Raw genomic sequence first — 19881 nt, forward strand, 5'->3', positions numbered from 1 at the left:
TTAATTTTATTATATGATTCATCATGTATTATCCTATATTTTAGCACTTTATTCAAAATTATAATTTTATTATAATGGCACATTATGTGTTATTGTATACTTGATGTATTATTCTACATATATTTTTCTTCTATTTTAAGAATTATTCCAAATTTGCCATATGATATCTCTACATATAATAAAAGAAAGAGTCTGTCTGTGTGTTCTGTGTGTTTCTTTCCTTTGCACTGCGCGTAAGCTAATAGACACACGGCTACAAAATTTGCTACATAGGTGTATCTAGACAAGGGCCAGTGCACCTCGAAGCGATTGTTTCGAAATTCTAATTCGAATTTTTTTTTAATTTTATGTTTTGTGACGAAATCGCGTCGTTTTGAGACATAATGGCCTATAGGAAAGCGAGATTTTACTCTACACACTCCATTTTCAAATAGTCATGAAACGTAAGGACTTAGATATTTTACGATTTTAAAATATATTTCTTGTTTCAATAAATCGATTAAATACGATTTTATTTAACAAATGGAGCTTAACACATTTTCAAAGGGATATTTTCTAAAAAAGTTTATTTTTAAAAATGTACAGTTTATTTTTCTTTGATTTTTGGACACGTTAAACTTTCATCCTTGCGACTGCTTTTACAAAAGTAATTTTGGAAAACTGATAATATTTTGTACTTTTAAAAAAATTTTTAAATGAAGTTTCCGAGTACACTTCGCACATCTCACATCTTTAAAAATGTGATTTTGGAAACAATTTTCCTGTCTTATTGTTGTTGATAGATTTTTGATGAAATCGCATCATTTTGAATAGTTTCATTCTTTTAGGGCGCACCAGCGGCCGAGCGGTAAAGTCGCTGAACACTGGTAGTTCGGTCTGAGGTTCGAATCCCGCGAACGGGCTGGCTGCATGGGTGTTTTCGTGGTTTTCCCCACGTGTATACGACCAAGTTTCCCTTAGAAAGTCCTCCACGAAGGCATCCCTCCTCTTAGGCAGATAGCTCTAGTGTGCTTTGCCATAATTAAAATACACACCAATACACCATTGTTTTAGAAATATGGGTTTGGCAACAAGTTTTCATCGTATTTCTTATGTCACTGTTTTTAAGAGATTGGCATATTTCATTGTCATTTATATATATGTAATAATAATATTCCATAATCAAGAATACACTTGAAATTCTATCTGTATGTCTTTTCATTTTTAATGGCGACGTGCTCTTATTTGAAAGTACGCGGAATTAAATCCACAGCCCCGTAGTCAAGTTGTTTTTCCCGCCTTTTCTACACGTACAGTTATAGAATGTTCTCGAAATATTTAAAGCGAACTGGATTGGCTGACGTCATTTTTGGAAGCTCCGCCTTTCCAGAGGCTATAAAAAGACTCGCAAAAGGAATATCGGGGCTTTTTGTTAAATGTTACGATGCAGTAAACTTCATACAAAAAGTTATTAGTAATTCTTTTTTATTTACTCCGCATATCTGATTTTTGTAACTGCTATTTCGCCTGAATAATAATAAATGGATCCTGTTTTTTAAACTTATCATCTGATAATTTAAGCTAAGACTACATTTATGATTCTTCAAAAAAAAAATAATAATTTCTTAAAATATGTTCTTACTTGGCTGTTGAGTACACTATTTAATCTTGCTCGTTTTTGTGCTGCTAAAAAAAACACAGCATAAATGATTGAAATTCTTCACATATATATATATATAATACATTTTTATTAATTTTTTTTGATAAAGTTGTTCTGTAGAGTAAAATTCTGCGCGGAATTTTATGTTTTTTGAGTTGTTTTCATGTTATTTTTTGCTTATTTCACTTTTTGTAAGATACTGAAAAGTTTTGCATATTTTTTTTTTCTTAAACGGAAAGTTCGTTAATTTTTTATTAGGTTAATAATTATTTGCATTAAGAGATATAGCTTATTTCATTGTAATTTTTTTCTCTTGAAAATATAAGATAAAATATCATTAATTATACTTTGTTTTCAAGAAATTTTTTGTTTCTTGTATTATTTTGTGTTATTTATTGCTCATTTCACTGTTTTTAAGATTTTGAAAAGTTCTGAGTGATTTTTTTAGGAAACAAAGTTCTTAACCTCCTTTATACCATTTGAGTTCTTAAGATTTTGCAAAGAGAAGTTGGTTAATTTATTTATTAGGATAATTAATATTTGTATTAAGGGATATTGCTTATTTCATTGTAGTTTTGTTACACGTAATAACTTTTTTTATGAAGTTGTTCTGCAGAGTAAAATTCTACGCTGTTTTTAAATTTACCGTTTGGTGTTTCTTTCAGCCATTTTTCCGGTACATTTATAGCCAGACGAAGCTGCTAATGTTCTATACAAGCTTGATGTAAAACCTGTTTTATTAGATTTCCCTCCTTTCCCAACAGCACAAAGTTTCGAGTTCTGGTCTCATCCGATGGGCTAATAATTGATTTACCCACTACAATATTACTACTACCTTCTAATGACCCTTTTTCTAGTTTTTTTCATTTCTTCTATTAACCGTTCTCCCTTTTTGTCCTCCTCACTTAAAAACTAACTTCTAAATCTCTCTTTAAAGAACTATCAGCAGGTTTATTCTTCTTCTGGGCTTCCGTCCGTGCTCTATTCGGTTAGTGATTGGGAGCTATAGATGTGCAATCTTTAATGAAGCTCCAACACTTTTACCTGTACATGTATGTATCTAAATGAAAGTGGCTCGTTTTGATGTTATACTAGCGAAACACCAAAAAAAAAAAACCTTGATTTAAATGATGATGATTTAAATAATATAGCTGGAATTTTAAGGATTAGGATTTACACTAACTGCTGATGATATTTTATTTAAGTTATCGTGATTATATGTTATAGTGATGAAGAATATGATTAATTGAGCATGATGGTAATAAATGTTTAGGTGATAGTACTTTGTATTTAGGTGATTTTTTTTTATTTGACGACTTCATTGATGATGGTGTAGATGATATATAGTTTCGTATGATTAGTATGGGAATGATGATGTGATTTGTGTGATTGTGGTTTATTTTATTCTGACGATGGTGATAGTGATCCGATGGTTTAAAATGATGATGTGTTTTGTGTGGTGAGGAATATTTAGATGATTTTGATGATGATATAGATTTGACTGATGAGGATTTTATAGCTGATATGATAGTGATCTATAGAATAGTTTAGAGGGTTTCGGCAGTGGAGACGATGGTTAAATGACGATGAAGAAGAAGATGATTTGGGTTACATTGCTTTCTATTTAGGTGAACTGGAGGATTATAATTTATCTATCTCGACGATGAGGTTAGTGACGATGTTAAACTGATGTTAAACCGACGGTTTAACCTGATGATATGTTTTGGATGATGGGGATAATTTAAATGATTTAGATGATAATTTTGATTTATCTGGTGATAATTTTATAATCTATATTCTGGTGATTTAGATAAAAATTTAGATGATCATTTACATGGTTTAGATGATGAAGATACTGATCAAATGAGAATGGTGTTCTTGATGATGAAGCTTTAGATTATACTGATTTTTTTATTTAATTTGAACGATGATGATTTATCTTAATTTGGCGATGTTTTCAATGATGATGAAATGATATATATATGATGGTTTGAAATGATGATATCTTTTGGATAGTTATGATTATTTAGCTGACTTAGATGCTGATTTAAATTTAGCGGATGAATTTGATTGGATTTTGAAGATTTATATTTAGATGATCATTTCAATGGGTTAGATACTGATTTAGATGATGATTATTTAAACAATACTAGGGTCATCTGAAAAATCAATTTTCCGCACACCATAAAAAAAACAAAGCACTATAACTTTTAAAGACCTACTGCAAAAGATACAGCTATATTTCAGCTGCTTCTCAGCATAACAAGCATCGGAACTGTATCAATTGTTATATCGTCGGTTAAGTATATGCAGTCCAGTCTCATAGAAGTCTGCCGCCTGGGAAGGAAGGCAGCCTGTCATAGTTGCCTGCAACATTTCTCTTGTGGTAAAGTGATGCCCGGACAGGAAAGTCTTCAGATGCAAGAACCAGTGGAAATACTTGAAAGCAACATGGGAGCTATAGGATGGAGGCTCAGACACCTATGGAATTCGCCGTATGCGTCAGATGTTGTCGGGGTACAACACAACACCAGCACTGATCACGTAGTGAAAACATAAAAATTGAGCAATACCGCAGCCGGGACTCGAACCAGGATCTCTCGAATACGCTCCGAGTATGCTATTGTTACATCACGAAGGCATGCAGAAAGTCAAAATCAAGAAAACGCCCTTGCAGCTGGCCCTTTCGTTCGCGTGGATTGGAACTAGTGCCCAGCGACTTTAATTCTCTATTGCTAGTGGGACCCTCACATGCTGAGCGTATAGAAATAGCTTCTAAAATTGTATATAACAGTGCAAACAAAATTTCAGAGCAGTTTAAATCCGTATGTACTGATACTACAATTATTTTCAAATAATTTTCATATTTAATGCAATTTAATAATAGAAAGGAATTTGCCTTAATATATATCTTTACAAATCTATTGCTTTTATTTCTGTGATTGCAAATTTTTATAATTAATGTACTGGTGCGCAATATGGTAATCAAACCCAATATGGTAATCTGAGTAAAGCGTTCATCAACATCTGTAGATTCATACAGAACACATAGCTGGAAACAGCAACAAAGGGAATTCTGGAAACAGGCATCCACATGCCAACGCAATATACACTCATTGCCATAAAAATTTGCACACCAAGAAGTAACTGTGAGATCGTAAGGAGATTTGGCATGAAGATACATGTCGGGTAAATATGGAAATGCTTAGAAATGCAGCGTTAGAAATAGCCAATTGCGTAATGCCACTTGATGGCGTTGAACTTGGTTCTTCTTGGGGTATAAAACAGGTAAGCAGAGATTGTTTGAGTGTCTTCTCAATGATAGAGAAAAATTCCAGAGTGGACCTGAAGAAGAAAAACTTATTTATACTTTAACCTTTAGGCCTATCCTAATTTACGCCTCATCTGCTTGCGCTGTGGTTACGGATAAGAGCATCTGTAAACTGAAAATTTTACAATCTAAATTTCTCCGTCTGGTAATTAATGCACACTATTACGTGCGTAACGACCAGCTGCATAAAGACCTCAAATTGGACGTAAAAATATCTCAATCGAAGAAATGAAGGTTTTTTTACGAAAGCCCTTGAGTGCGATACTCTGAGCTATTTCGCTACCTTCCATTATGAACTGTTAGACGAAAATCGAACACTAAGACCCTTTGTAGCTCATATGATTGATACAAATTTTCCTAACTAATTTGCGAATATTGAAATGCTATCGTGACCTGTATATAGTGTAAATAAATTTATCTTATCCATCTTAAGTTTCATATTGTATTACTGTTTGTAAAAAATGCTGTATAATATCCTCACAACAAATCAGCAGACATTATCAACTCACGAGACACAGGACAGCAAATCAAAACTCCTCCAGACCAATGAGTTGAAATTTCCCCACCCACGTGGCAATGGTCACACTCCTTACCTCACCCTCAGCGCTCCTTCAAACACGACAGCAGTTAGTCAAGAAATGCCACACCCAGGCTTCGAACGGCACTACTTCAGAGAGACGGATCACGTTACGCAGGTTCGCATGATAATTCTAGCATATCAGCGGAACTAGGAATTGTTTGAGTGTACTTAATATTTTACTCAGGAAACGCTGAGGTTGACATGCCGTTACGCTGCCATCGAAGCCAATATCAGCAGCTGTCACAGTTCGAGAGGTGGAGAATCATCCGGATGATGGAAGCTGGGTGGTTAGCTCGGCGAGCAGCTCGTCAGGTTGGCCGTTCTGAGTTTTCTTTGAGGAGGTGTTCGACCCAGTGGACATGCGACGGAGGACGTGGGCACCACCCCTCCACCATAGGTTAATTGGTGTAGCACCACGTCCACCTTTATCTAAAACAGCCGTGAAGCCACACAAGGGCCCCACACCTGGCGCCCAAACCCAACGCCTAATTCACCCCGGTGGCGGTCCTACTGTCTAAAACTGCCCCCGGGAGCTCACTCCATCCTACCGCCCGGGCACATTATTTATTTAATCATAGAAATAATATACAGATGGCATTACAATGGCTACTCATATGATTACATGCATTTTCTGGTTTTACATACAGATTTTTCTTTCTGGCACATTATATTGCTTTCTAGTACATTATAATTCTGTTTGTTACATTGTTATTCGATTATTACATATGATTGTCTGTAATTACTGATACATATAGTACAGTCATTGGATTTCTGTTTATTAGTTCGGTTCATTGGTAGTAGTTCATGTGTTATAAGCTTTGAGACATTCATAGTGTCGTCCATCCTCGGGTTCCTGCTAAACTTATTCGCTGCAGTTTATATTCACATCCCTTATTTGCTGCAGTTTTATATTCATATCCTGTTGTGAACGTTTGTTTTTGCACCTGTAATAGTGCTTGCTATCAATAGAAACTTATTTACATATTTACACCATTACATAACTCTCTTTCCACATTGAGGCAACACTTGTAATGTTGCTTGCTAGACTGAGGAGGCTTAATTACATATTTGCACTATTTATGCTGAAATCAATTTGCGACGCACTCGATTAATACTTTTGCATCAATCATATTTACATATTTACTTACGCGGAGCATATTACATATTACAAGCGATGCTTATGAAATCTATTTACATAGTTACATTCTTGAGTATTCTCTTAAATACTAGATGTATAATCTTTACTGATACCATTGGGCCTTATGATTGCATAAGATTTCTTATATTAAGGATGGCCTATATGCACATTTTCGAGTATACAGTGCACATTTTCGGGTACATATGTGATAATGCTGTGTGCCAGTAAATTGGAGTACACTTGAAAACACACTTGATTAACACGCTTGCTTAATAAACACATTTGCACTGAGCATATTTACGTTGTACTTTGAGGGGGATGCACTGTACATTGCTTGCTTGCACCACTCTACATTTCTGTTTGTATTGCTTGTTGAAGGTATGACTCATGCAAATTTATATAGTATTACTCGCGAGCTTATTATATTTATTTACATATTTACATTCTTAATACTCTCATTGATTCTGGGTCTATAATTTTTACTGCTGAAATTAAATCTTATAGTTGCATAGGGTATTTTATTTTGAGGATAACATACGGTTTATGTGACGGAGCTCAATTTGGCACAAATCCAGATTAAGTTCCGCTAATTTGTCCATTAGCTGCACAATCTTTTTAATTAGGTGCCGTTGCTTAATCAGATATTTACAGAACGGTTGTCTGTTATTATCTGGTAGTCTAATGTGGAGACCCTCAGTCAGCGGGCATGTCTCCAAGTAATGCTCTGGCGAGCCCGGTTCTCCACATGCGCACTGACTTGTATTGCAGAAACCACATTTGTAGAAAATGTCAGGAAAGGGACCATGCCCTGAGATAAACCTTGCGAGCTGCGTGTTTGCTATATTTCTGTCTGTGTCCACATAACCACAGAAGTAATGGGTCCTCCTCTCTGTGTTGCTCTCGTCCCATTCACATTGCCACTTCCCCATGGCTTTCAATCTCAGCGTACGCTTAAAGTAAGAACGCGGCCATGGTATAACTGTCTCTGCTATTGCTGTTTCTGTGGTGGCCTCCTTTGCAAGCTGATCTGCCATTTCATTCCCTTCATGGCCCTCGTGTGCTTTTATCCATTCTAATGTGATCTTAAAATTTGGATTATTTCTAAGGGCCTTCTGTATCTCTTGAATAATTTCAGAGGGATGGTCGGGGTTCCATATCGCATGTAATGTTGACAAGCTGTCAGTTTTTATTGTGGCCTGCCTGCATCTTATGGAATGTACATAGTGGATTGCTTGCAATATGGCCAAGGCTTCACTTTGGAAAACGCTGTTGTTTTGTCTGAGCCGGCCCTTCCATTTTTCTATGATGAACCCTGCCTCATGGCGGCGTAGGCACAGCCCACTTTCTAGTCCAACTTTGACCCGTCCGTGTAAGCTGTCAGGCCAAGTGGCTGGTTATTATCCTTAGGCTTCACCGAGACGTATACCCCTCTTCCTTTAGCCGCTGGGTGTACATCCAACGGGTTGCAGCTTTCCTCATACTCCTCAGGGGAGTAAATTTCTTCATCAAATGTGACCATTTTTTTAGTTGTAAGACTTGCTGTCGTGCCGCCTCCTCCTCAGCACGGATGTGCAGGGGCAGTAAGCCTGCCAGCACATTAATTTCTTCGCTTGAAGTGGTGCGATAGGCCCGGGTAATACCCAATGCAAAGGGTCGTTGAATGGCATTAAGGTGTGTTTAACCTTTCTCCCTTGCATTGGATAGGCCCATACTGCCGCAGCATACGTGACTATTCTTTCTACCACTGTGGAATACAGCACCTTTTATATGTGGGGGTTCAGTCCCCATTTATATCCATAGAACATCTTCATTTGTCGAGCTATTGCAGTTGTCCTTAGTTTAAGGCTTTGCACGTGGGGGATCCAATTCATTTTTTCGTCAAAAATGACGCCAAGGTATCTGAGTTTCGACACTATCTTAATTCGCTCTCCATTAATTTTTATTGTGGGCCTGCGTGACGTCATTTACAGGGCGACGACCTGGTCAGACCAGTCGTCGAGACGACCGTCACATCATACAACATGCACGCGTAGAGCCAACTGCCTCATTGGCCGCTATCCGGACACAGGCAGCTGCTTCAATACGGAATCCTGTGTCTTCCCGAACCATCGCAAAGCGCCTGGTTTGAGGGACATCCAGTATAGTAGCACCCATTACGTGTGCTGCCAACTACACCCACCCGACGACGCCTCCGTTTCGAGTGATTTCGCGCACAACAAGATTGTACTTTAACGGAATGGAACCAGGTCACCTTCAGCGACGAATCTAGATTCAATTTGACCAGTGATGACAATCCCTTTCGTGTGTGGAGCACTCGTGGTGAACGCCTCAATCCTGGATCCGCTTTACAGCGACAGACCGTTCCCACAGCTGGTGTGACGGTAAGGGGTGCCATTGCTTACGATACACGGTCACGCCTAATATTGATCCATGGCACAATGGTAGGCCAGCGGTACGTCCATGACATCCTTCAGCCACATGTGTTGCCACTCATGGCAGGGCACCCAAAAGCCTGTTTTCAACAAGACAATGCTCGGCCACACACAGCACGGATCTCACAAGACTGCCTTCGGCACATTACCATCCTTATCTGGCCTGCTCGATCCCCAGATTCGTCATCAAGCGGGTCCATCTGGGATCATTTGGGATGGCGAGTTGGACAGCCGACGAGATTAGCCGAAGCAGAGGCGCATTTACAGCAACTGTGTAACGATATGTCTCAGGACACCGTACGGAACTTGTATGCCACAATGCTCGCTCGTATTGCATCGTGCATTCGCGCTACAGGTGGTTTAACAGAGTACTAAAACTTCCGTTCATGTGTACTTTTTTCTGCAATAAATTATCCTCTTTTCTTTGATTTTCTAATCACTTACTTATATCAAAGTAATAATTATATATGTAAAATTTCGTTTAATTCTGACAACTCTCTCTTTACACAAATTTTTATGGCAATGGTTGTATTTTAATATTAACAAAACGAATCCTGTACTTTCAATTAAAAAATATTGCTCGTTTTTTGCATATCAGTTTTCGAGTATTTTTTATACGGTATAAAACTTTATATACTCTCCTTGATTTCGCATCAAGAAATGTTCTATTTCTCATTTTTGGAATGGAACTGCATTGTCTCTTAGAGATGAAGCGGTGGTTTTCTAATGTTTTCTGTCACAGCTGGAAAATTTTTCTGCATGTTTATTACTTCTATGCGTTGCAGCAACGTAATTCCGAACGTAGATTGGAAACTTCAGTGCCAACAATGCTGCATTTAATGTATAGTGTGCGAATATATAGGAAAATTTCAAAATTATTTTATAGTAATAATTTTCACAGCAGTATGGCAATCCAGACTTGTTTCTTTAAATAAAAGAACTAAGAGGCAAAAGTTAGCAATTTGAACATTTTATTGTGAAAAGTGTTTTCCTGGAATATAGCTCCAGTTTTTATTTTTTCCATTCACGAGGATCTAACGGGCTGAAAATGAGCACCTAACCCAGGGATGTTTCATATAATTTCTTTAAATATAGTACAGCGCGATAATATCGTGTGTGATCAACATGAAAAGTAATACATCGGATATAAGTGCTTCGACAAAAATGCTGTTTCGAGTCTAATGTCCCATCAGGGACAAACGTCCGTTTCTGCTCATTAATAACCAAATGCGAAAGGAATACTAAAAAATAAAAACTATTGTAGAGACGTAAAATGATAAAAAGAGGAAAAGATGATACTAAAATAAGTGTAATCTCAGAGGAAGTGAGTAGGCTATGGTCGGGGGAGGAGAATCTTAAGACTTTCATATTTAAAACGGTAAAATACCTTTATTAACCCATTAATCGCCAAAACTACAAGGAATGTTTCTTTTCTCATGCAAATAATAACAAATATCAAATTAAGCATTTATAATATAAATTTACATTGAAAATAAAAAAAAAAAAAAAAAAAATGCTCTCACCTGTGGAAAACGCGAGTGTTGCGTTCGCGCAACGTCAGCGGAATAAGACTACGGATGTTTAGTGAGTAGGATTGTACTCGTGTGATGTTTCTTTTGAGTGGAGCGCAGGATTACATTTTTGATGTATAACGTTTTATAAATCTACCAAATCACTTTACTTTTAATTAATTTAATATTAAAATATACATTGTATTTCTTTTACAAATACAGATTATTTCAATGGAAAGATTCAAGCATGACAAGCTTGATTACAATCATGATGTAAAGCTACATTACATACTTCGCATCTATAAATAGTCTGGCTATGGTACTCTTTACAACAAAGTCTTTTGTTATCAACGGACTTTACGATAAAATGTCTACCATCTCCATACAATGGTTTTTGAATGCTGAATATACTAGGTCTTGCCATTCCTTTCTTGTTCGCCACCAGATTCTGCAATTTCTGGGGGAACAACAACAATATCAGTTTCATTCTGGTCATTATTAACATTATCATCATCTATTTCTTCATCAAAAAATCTTTGAAGGGTAGGGCTTCTTCTAATGTAAGATACCTCGTTCTAGGCATTTTTAAACAACCAGAACATGAACCAGAACATCGAAAGGAATGAGTGAAAAAGAAGATCGACTACCCTTTTCCTGCTGACGTCAGCGCAACACTTATTTTCCTTTCCTTTCCAAATCAAATTTAAACATCTGAGTGATGTAATGTTCTGATAAACGGTGATATTGACTAAAAATAGATCACTCATAAAGACGGCGATTCTTTCTTTAAATATTTTCAGCAAAAATACACGGTCGATAATTTTGCTTAAATTTGCTTAAAGTATGAGATTAATTATTATAAACAAAATGAATTGTTGAAGGCAAATATTTTTTACAGATATAATCTTCATAATATTCCCTACACAAAATCATCTGCTGGTATAAAATATTTTAGGTAGTTATATTTATATACGCATTTATTTTGACCGTTGCGTGAACGCAACACCAGCGGTTAATGGGTTAACAAAAATAAATTATTGTATGCTACATATCCAGTATGTAAAAACAGGATTTGTAAACATTGCAAGAATACGATTAATCATTTAAAGTGTCAATTGTTTCAAACAAATAGTAAATGTTTTCTCATAAAGCTAAGCATAAAATTAATTTCGGTAATATAAGAAAACATTTTTGAATGAAAGTGATTCTGAAGGGCATTTGTCAGTTATATTCGAGTATTTCGTAAATTGTATATCTGATATTCGAACTAAAATTGGTTTGGTAATCGCGAATAAATATGTCACTGCGCAGTTAGGGAGGAGCCTTGCAAAAAGTTAGCATCTTTCAGAGATGATATTTTGTCACCATACAGAATCTGAAGTGTAACACAGGATGGCGTCTAAATGAGGTTATCTCTAAATTTTTGAGTTAAATTTTTCCCTGTGATATTGAAATTGGCTGTTATGTCGAGGGTCATACTGCAAGGAACTCCTTTGATACTGCCCGTTGATGATACGCGTTCTCTGCTTGGCAAAAGAAATCGAATTTACCCATTATCGAAGTAGAACAGTCTTCACATTTGTTAATTTTCTTGAAATTATCACAACGAAATTGTTGCTCACACGCCTGAAGGTCATTGGATTGAGGTAAATTATAGTAATGCAACAGAGAACCGATATTATCCTTAAGAGCGAAAGCGTATGCTTCAATACCGATACGTTTCAAATTTTCGATGAGCAAGTCAACACGTGCACAGCGCGAAGTATCACATTTTGAAACATCCAGAGATAATAATTTATCCAAATAATTATGGTCGAACATCTTATTATTCGGAAATAGCCAAAATGTCTGAAGTGTCACACGAAAAAAATTAGTAGAAGATTACACATCCAGGGACATAGTATCTTTATACGAAGAGCACGAGGTATCGGCTTACGAACTAGGTCTGGTGCCATTTTAGCTCGTAAAATTCGAAGAATGTCCCAGCGGGAAAATTCAATATCTATGGCCGAAATAATATTCATAGTAATCCAAAAATATCGCAGCAATTAAACACAGCAAAACGATCACTCAAAAAATACAAAACAGCAAGGATCGCAACAGGCATAAATACCCAGGGAACGGTGGGGAGCTATATAGCGAAATGCGGCATGAAACTTCGAACGCGCACGTGAAAGAAATCTTGAAACCAAGCGTATGCTCTGACCGTCTTAAAGGGCTACATAAAAAGCGGTCCTCAACTAAACATAATTCAGCTTTTGAAGGCATAAATCAATTTTTAATCAAAAAATATTAAAATCTTCAACACGCTGCAAATCAAACATAAGCTTTACATTTTTATTATCTTTTGTGATGGGCATAAAACTGTAGAAATAATTTAGGGACAGAACCTAGCATACAAATTAATACAAAAATAGAATTTATTCATAAGCCACCGCTCTGCCTTAAAAAGACAAAGCAGTTTCATTTAAAACAAAATGTTTATTTATTGTTATGTGTTGCAGTCTCCAACTCCAACTCGCTTTATTTGCCGCGATTAACCTGCGAAATCGCAGGTTGTGTTCCGGCTATCGAACTTTGGTGCTTCTAGGAGCGCTGCAGGTAAGGAAATGCCGAACGTAGTTCTCGTGGAGACAGGATAGCAGATGCAGGGGGTGTGACCAATGTCACGTGATGAGCGATAAGACATCTGGTTGGCGATGAGGTATCCAGGCATCGTAGCGCTGTAAATCTGAAGTTTTACAATAGTTATACATAAAATAGTACTAAATCAGTTCATAAAAGGTGTGTGTTGCAGTCATAAATGCAGAAAATAAAATACGATTCCAAAAAGTAAAATAGTATATACAGGAAAAATATAAGTAATATCTTGTGGGCATGGCTGTGTGTGTCACATGATCATCCGGCTAAGATTTCTAAACATCATTATTTACAAGTCAAATAAGTTTTTCAGAGTACTACATACTTAAAAACACAAATTATGTTGGAAAATCCTGGTTTCCACTGAGTAGAAAAGCGGCATATGGACGGAGGTGCCTGTCCTCGTGTAAAATTTCATAGTGAAATAGGTTGAAAATGTCCATATGTTGGCACTCCTTAGCGGCGTCATAAAATGCCGTGTTAGTTCTTCTTAAATATTGTGTTGTAGTTCGCAATTTTAATAATGTATGTACCTCAAGAATGTACGAAAAAACCACTGAGTAAGAAATTGGTAATAACTTTTCTCATAATAATTTCAAATTTGAAATAAACTTTTAAAAATCCATAGCAATATCGTATCGAAACCTGTTTCCATGTCACATGTATTGCATAAAGAAATGTGAAATTTGAAGAACTAATTTTCCTAAATATTTAATACTCGAATCCGTATAAGTTGCATGCATTTGTTTTAGTAAAGTGTTATGACAGATTTTTTTAAGAGCTGTCGGAGACAAATGATAATATTCCTCGACAGTAATGAACGAGAATACCATGCATTTGTTCAAAAACAGAAACGAAGTATTTGTGAGATTTATTCAACATCCAAGTCTTAATTTTAACAGTTTTATATTATTTTTCTCTACTAGCCAGGTATAGTTTAAGTGTCTCAATTGGGTATCAAAACGCGTGTGTGAAAACACTGATCTGCACTTTGTTACTAGATATTTTTTCCTTAAATCTAGTTTTTTATATATCAAGGTGTCTGTAGTCAATGTGTATATTGTATTAATTCGGGAAGTTCCCTGATTCTTTAAACATGAGTATACAAGCAGCAGTGAAAGTAAAAAATAATTATGAAAACCAAATAGTCTATAACGATTTTAATGCCAAGTCATAAATAATCAAATGAATAACTTCAAATTTCTGAATTTGTTTAATATCACAATTTTCAGTTCCGGTTTTGGTGAGAATCGAAATAATATAAATTTGAATTCAAAATCATGAAAATCCTCAGGATTTTCACGATTTTGTTCTTACAAATCCTTGACATGATAAATAGTATCATAATAATGCTAAATAACTGAAGAAAAATGCATTTGCTGGCTCTCTAAGATTACTTGGATGGCCTCTAGGTTCAGACCAATAGCTTTTAAGATTAGTGTTTTTGAGCAGAATGAAACATTAATTTTTAACAGAGTTTTGGTCTAATAGTTCATGGTATCGATCTATTAGACTTTGCTGTATTTTCAGCACAAAGACCATATTCTATTTGTTAATCTGTCACAGCTCAAACAGCACGGTAACCTAATCTGCAAACTATGTTCGCTTGAGATGAGTAAACCTTGTTAGAAAGCTAAACTATTTGTGAAAACTGCATCTAACGTCTATCATTCAAATTTACTTTAACTTGTTGACGAATTTCTGGCCTTAAAAGCTATGTAACTGGAATCAGAAAACAAGTTTGATGAAAAAACAAATAACCCACATAGCACAAAAACATGCCTGGGATATCCCGAAGATGTTGCTCGCGGGGTATGCGCACATCCTCAGGACATCGCGGAATATCTCTCGAACCTCCTAAACACCTCCTCCAGAGTTCTTAGTGTCACATCCCAGTATATCCTCAGGACATCCTAACTAAGTCCCATCGACAGCGTACGGCATGTTATTAGGATATGAACTCTTACTTATTACATCCTCAGGACATCCCACTCACCTCCTAAACACAACCCATTTTATCCAAAAATCATCCTATCTATGTCCCATCAACAGCGTATGGGATATTGGTAGGATTTAAAGTCCTACTTACTACATCCTCAGGACATCCCACAATATCCCAATTTCCTCCTAAACTCATCTTCCCGAGTGCTTAATGTCACATCCCAGTATATCCTTTGGACATCCTATCTAGGTTCCACCGACAGTGTATGGGATGTTATCAGGATTTTAAATACTAATTACAATATACCTTTGACCTCTTAAATACATACTGTCAACTGCTTAGTGTCACATCCCAGTATATATACAGAGAAAACTTCCAGTGAAAGTATATGAAGGTGTAGTGATGATCTAAAACCTAATTACTTTACACAGATAGTCTCAAATCCTTCTCCTATGGTTACTATCGAAAAATCAGAAATGTTGAAAATATTTATACAACATATTTATGTATTTATGAATCAAAATACATGAGAAATCGCAGTGAGAAAAAGCACTGCTACCTTAATCTGTGATTATATATAACAAATTCAGTGAATTATAGTTAACAAACAGTGAAAATATTTATATTTCTGAAATATTTTATATATAACATTTTCAGTTTCGCATATGTGGCAGCTTGAGATTTTTTTTAAGTATACCAATTTTTTTAAATGTCTAAAAATTTTTGTATTTTCAAGGAAAGCTTATTCTTTCACCTTTAGTATATAAGTAATGGTAATTTACCAGATAAATTTACGTAATGGGGAATACAGAAAAATATCTAACCACTTACTTTTGACTTCATCTGCAGAGAGACTAAACATGTAGTTCAGCTAAATCTGTTATAATAAATATTTATAATAATGCTAAATCCTGCAATAACTATTAATATGACAAATTTTTGTAAACCTATTTATTTGGATGAAAACTAAACACATTCAGAAATTTATGGCACTATATTATGGTTAACAGAGGAAAAACACTTTTCAAAATTCAAAATAGTTTTTATAAATCCAATTTATCACATTTTCCTTAAATTCCTGAAAAATAATCTTATATCCATGTAAAAGAGGAATATGTATTCATCTGTATATAAAAACTCTAAATACTGGAGTTAAACTGGAGCTTAGCCATTGCCAAAAATAAATAAAATGCAATTACTACATGTGAATATAATTCATAATTAAATTTAAACAAATCACTATTAGAATGCAAATTAAAGGAAGCTTTTAAAATATTTTAACATATAGTACCTATAAACAGAGTAGCCATTATTTGTGTTGTATCATAAATTATAATACGACGTTTAGCTTAAGAGAGCTTCTCCTGACGCATGCGCCGTTCGCGTTTATCCGCGCGGTGTATGATGACGTAACTGTTTATTACGTATGTATGTATATGTATACCATTCTTACTTCTTCGCCCTTTTTTCTCTGCTGTATGCAACTATGTTTAAGTTAATCTCTGTCATTAAAAATGTTCATTGATATTACAATCTATTTAGGCTCATTTATTTCTTCAATTTGACTATTCGATTATAGTAAAATAAACATGGGGTATGCCTTTTAAATTTTTTATGTCAGAAATTAAACTCAACCTACCAGCTGAACCATATGAGCAGTTGTATCAGTCAGCCACTGGTAGGTAACCTAAATAACGAATCAACATATAAAGTTGCCAAAATAAGGAGAGAAACAAAATTATGATAATCACATCTTACCTAATCATAAAATTTAATGTGTAGGCAAGTCTAAAAAGAGTGAGAAGGAATTTATTTTGCAACACAAAGTAAAGCTGTCTTGCAGGAGCAAAAAAACTTGTCTCATGAGATAGTAAAAAATAATTAACTGTATCTGGTAACATTTATCTGACAACACATAAGTAATTGTTAACTACGTGCAGAAAATAAAATCTGGTCATGATAAGCAAAATGCAATTTTAAACTTTTGAGTTTAACTGCAGAAATCTACGAAAGACGTATATTTTATGTTGTAGCAGTAGTAAATCAAGATGCGGCTAATCTTTACTGTATGGTACACCTTGTTTTTTGTCTGAAAAAATCGCCAAGTGGTATTGGTTGTTCGTGAAATCTGGAAGCCCATTGCGACAAATAAGTTTTTCCGTTATTGTAATGTTGATAATGTTGGCGAAAATAGCCTTTGAAAAAATAAGTTTTTGTCAATATAAAGGGGTTATTTCTGGAAATATTGCCAACGTGTTGTGATAAATTTAGTTTTGGGCTACATTTTGTAATAGTAACCCTTTTGTACGGACCCGTGTTTTTGGTTCTTACCATTCTTTTTAATTGCTATGTTTGGTTGCACGTAAGTGGTATGGTCTTGTATTTTTGAACTTGCTATTATTTTGGTGTGGGTACCATCGTTTGAGTATGTCTGAGGTGAATAACAGACGATGAATTTAATTGAATTGCTTATCCTGGAGGATGGAGGAAATGGTGGTGGAAAGCCTAAACGTATGCATGTGAAAAAAAAGGTATGTTAAAAAAATGACGCTTCATTTATTTATTCGTCTCTGTGTGTTAATTTTTCTTTTTGTTGTTTAATATTTTTATGTTAGAAAATATGTATTTTTGGTAACTTATTCCTCTCTGTTTTTGTATTTTTGGTTGTCTCTGTGTGTTAAGACAGTGGCGAATATTTTCTTGTAAACATGATATTTTTAACTTTCTGGTTTTCTTAAAGTGAAAATAGATCAATGTGTACATGTGCAAAGTTAAGGCAGTGCACAATACCTAGTTTGTGCAGTTTTCTGTTTTTTTTTTTTTAAGTTAAAATAGGTCGATGTGTACATGGACACCAAGTTTGTGTATGTCCTTTGACTTCTTATTTTGGCCATCTTGAAATTTGTGCGATTCTTCCAGGTGACGATCTTGATATAAAATAAGAAACGATTTGCCAAGGGTTACCGTAGAGTAAATTTTTACCAAAGGATGTTCTACCATAATCACCATTTCAGTGGTTTAAACACTAGTGGAACAGTATTCAGAGATGAAGATTTCAGTTTTGTTTTACACAGCATGATGGTTTAGGCACTCCAGCCGTTACGGTGAACAAGATTATAATAAACATAGCCAAAACAATTATCTATAAATATCGACGTATAAAACTGCATGAACTAATATATTTCTTATGCTAGTATGTACAGAATCCTTAATCGAAGTGAAAATGAGAAGACTGTGCCTGACTTACATGATTACAAACTTACTCTGAGCCGTTTTTCTGTGACTCTTTTACTGTGTAGAGCTGTATAGAGATTTAGAATTAATCAGTAAAGGCTTGCAACGTAATAACGTCACAAGAGGCTTTTTTCTCGACAAAGCTAAGACTTTCGATCGTGTTTGGCTGGGTGCTCTTATTTACAATTTACACATTTCGGGGCTCCAAGAGTACATTAAACACATAATTAAATCCTGCATGACAGGTAGACACTTTGTCTTTCGTGTCACAGGAATTCTCTCTACACCTAAACTTTTCCTTGCAGGCGTCCCCCAGGGAAGTCTTCGCGGACCTATACTTTTTAATATATACGTGAATGACATACCCACTCTGAACAACACAAAACTCGCAATGTATGCTGATGACACTGCGATCCTTACACAAGGCCGGCTATACAACAGCTACAAAACCACATACATGCATTAGAGACTTGACTCATCAGATGGAAAATTAAGGTTAATGTGGAAAAGACTCAGGCAATCCTGTTAACAAAAAAGGGGAAGTTCAATAAAAACCTACATTTCTACGGAGTGTCAATTCCCTGGTACAGGCAAGTCCGACCAGGCCCGGTCGTTACAAAAACATAATACAAAAATTTCACCCTTTGGTGAAATTTATCGAACTTCTTAGTAGCTGAGTTTAAGGTCAGGTACATGTCATTCACAATCATTTCCGGAATTTATCCCTCCATCTTTTCTCAGAAACTGAGTAGCCGGGCTTCCCAGGCCCGAGACCCTCGCTAGCATTGTCATTTAAAAATGTGAAAGATGTCAGGCAGTTGCAAAAATGTCACGCTATTTGATTTATGACGATGAAATGAAAAGATTACAGAAACTATTAGCCGAAATGTTGACTGATGAAGATTCAGTTAATGAAGAAGACGAAGAAATAATTGATGAAGAACAGTTTAGTGATCACCAATCGAATTCTGAAGAGACATTAGATTCAAGCGATGAATCTAGTAATGAATTCAGCATTTCTGTTTCCGTGAATTGATATCTTGTCAAAGATAGCCATCAAATTTGAAAGGTAGAGAGCTGCTCGACACAAGAATATTACAGAAATCAGATCATTTATCTGTCTTCTTTGTTTTGGAGAATTTTGTTTTAAAATAGAAGGCTTCTCACGTAAATGTTGCGAAGTTTGGGCGACTGACGGGACAGGTCTTGACATTTTTCATCGAACAGTGTCTCATAAACGTTTTTTAATCCTAATGAGATGTTTGGGATTTGATGACCTAAGAGATCGTCCTTCTAGAAGAGAAATGGATAAACTGGCTCCGGTAAGAAATGATTTTGAAAAGTTCGTTAAAAATGCTGGCGAATACATCACAACTGACGAAAAATTAGAACCTTTTATAAGAAGATGCTCCTTTCTTCAATACATTCCAAGTA

At 35.5% G+C, this 19881-nt stretch overlaps 1 protein-coding gene across 16 annotated transcripts in view; it reads right to left on the bottom strand.

Moving 5' to 3' along the window:
* LOC146998813 (uncharacterized) overlaps nt 1-19881 on the bottom strand; it is a 940238-nt gene that overhangs the window by 335170 nt on the left and 585187 nt on the right. For 2 of the 16 annotated variants that reach the window (XR_015039727.1, XR_015039731.1), the window contains one exon: nt 16853-16900. The exons of 13 other annotated variants lie outside the window; for them this stretch is intronic. The gene's annotated coding sequence lies outside the window, so the exon portion shown is untranslated. Of the gene's footprint in view, nt 1-13347; nt 13363-16852; nt 16901-19881 lie in introns of those variants that run through there. One more of the 16 variants, XR_015039728.1, reaches the window with a different exon arrangement.

This window comes from Stegodyphus dumicola, chromosome 2 (assembly GCF_044657685.1).
Source record: "Stegodyphus dumicola isolate Sdum_Otavi_A_Nest chromosome 2, ASM4465768v1".
NCBI lineage: Eukaryota > Metazoa > Arthropoda > Arachnida > Araneae > Eresidae > Stegodyphus > Stegodyphus dumicola.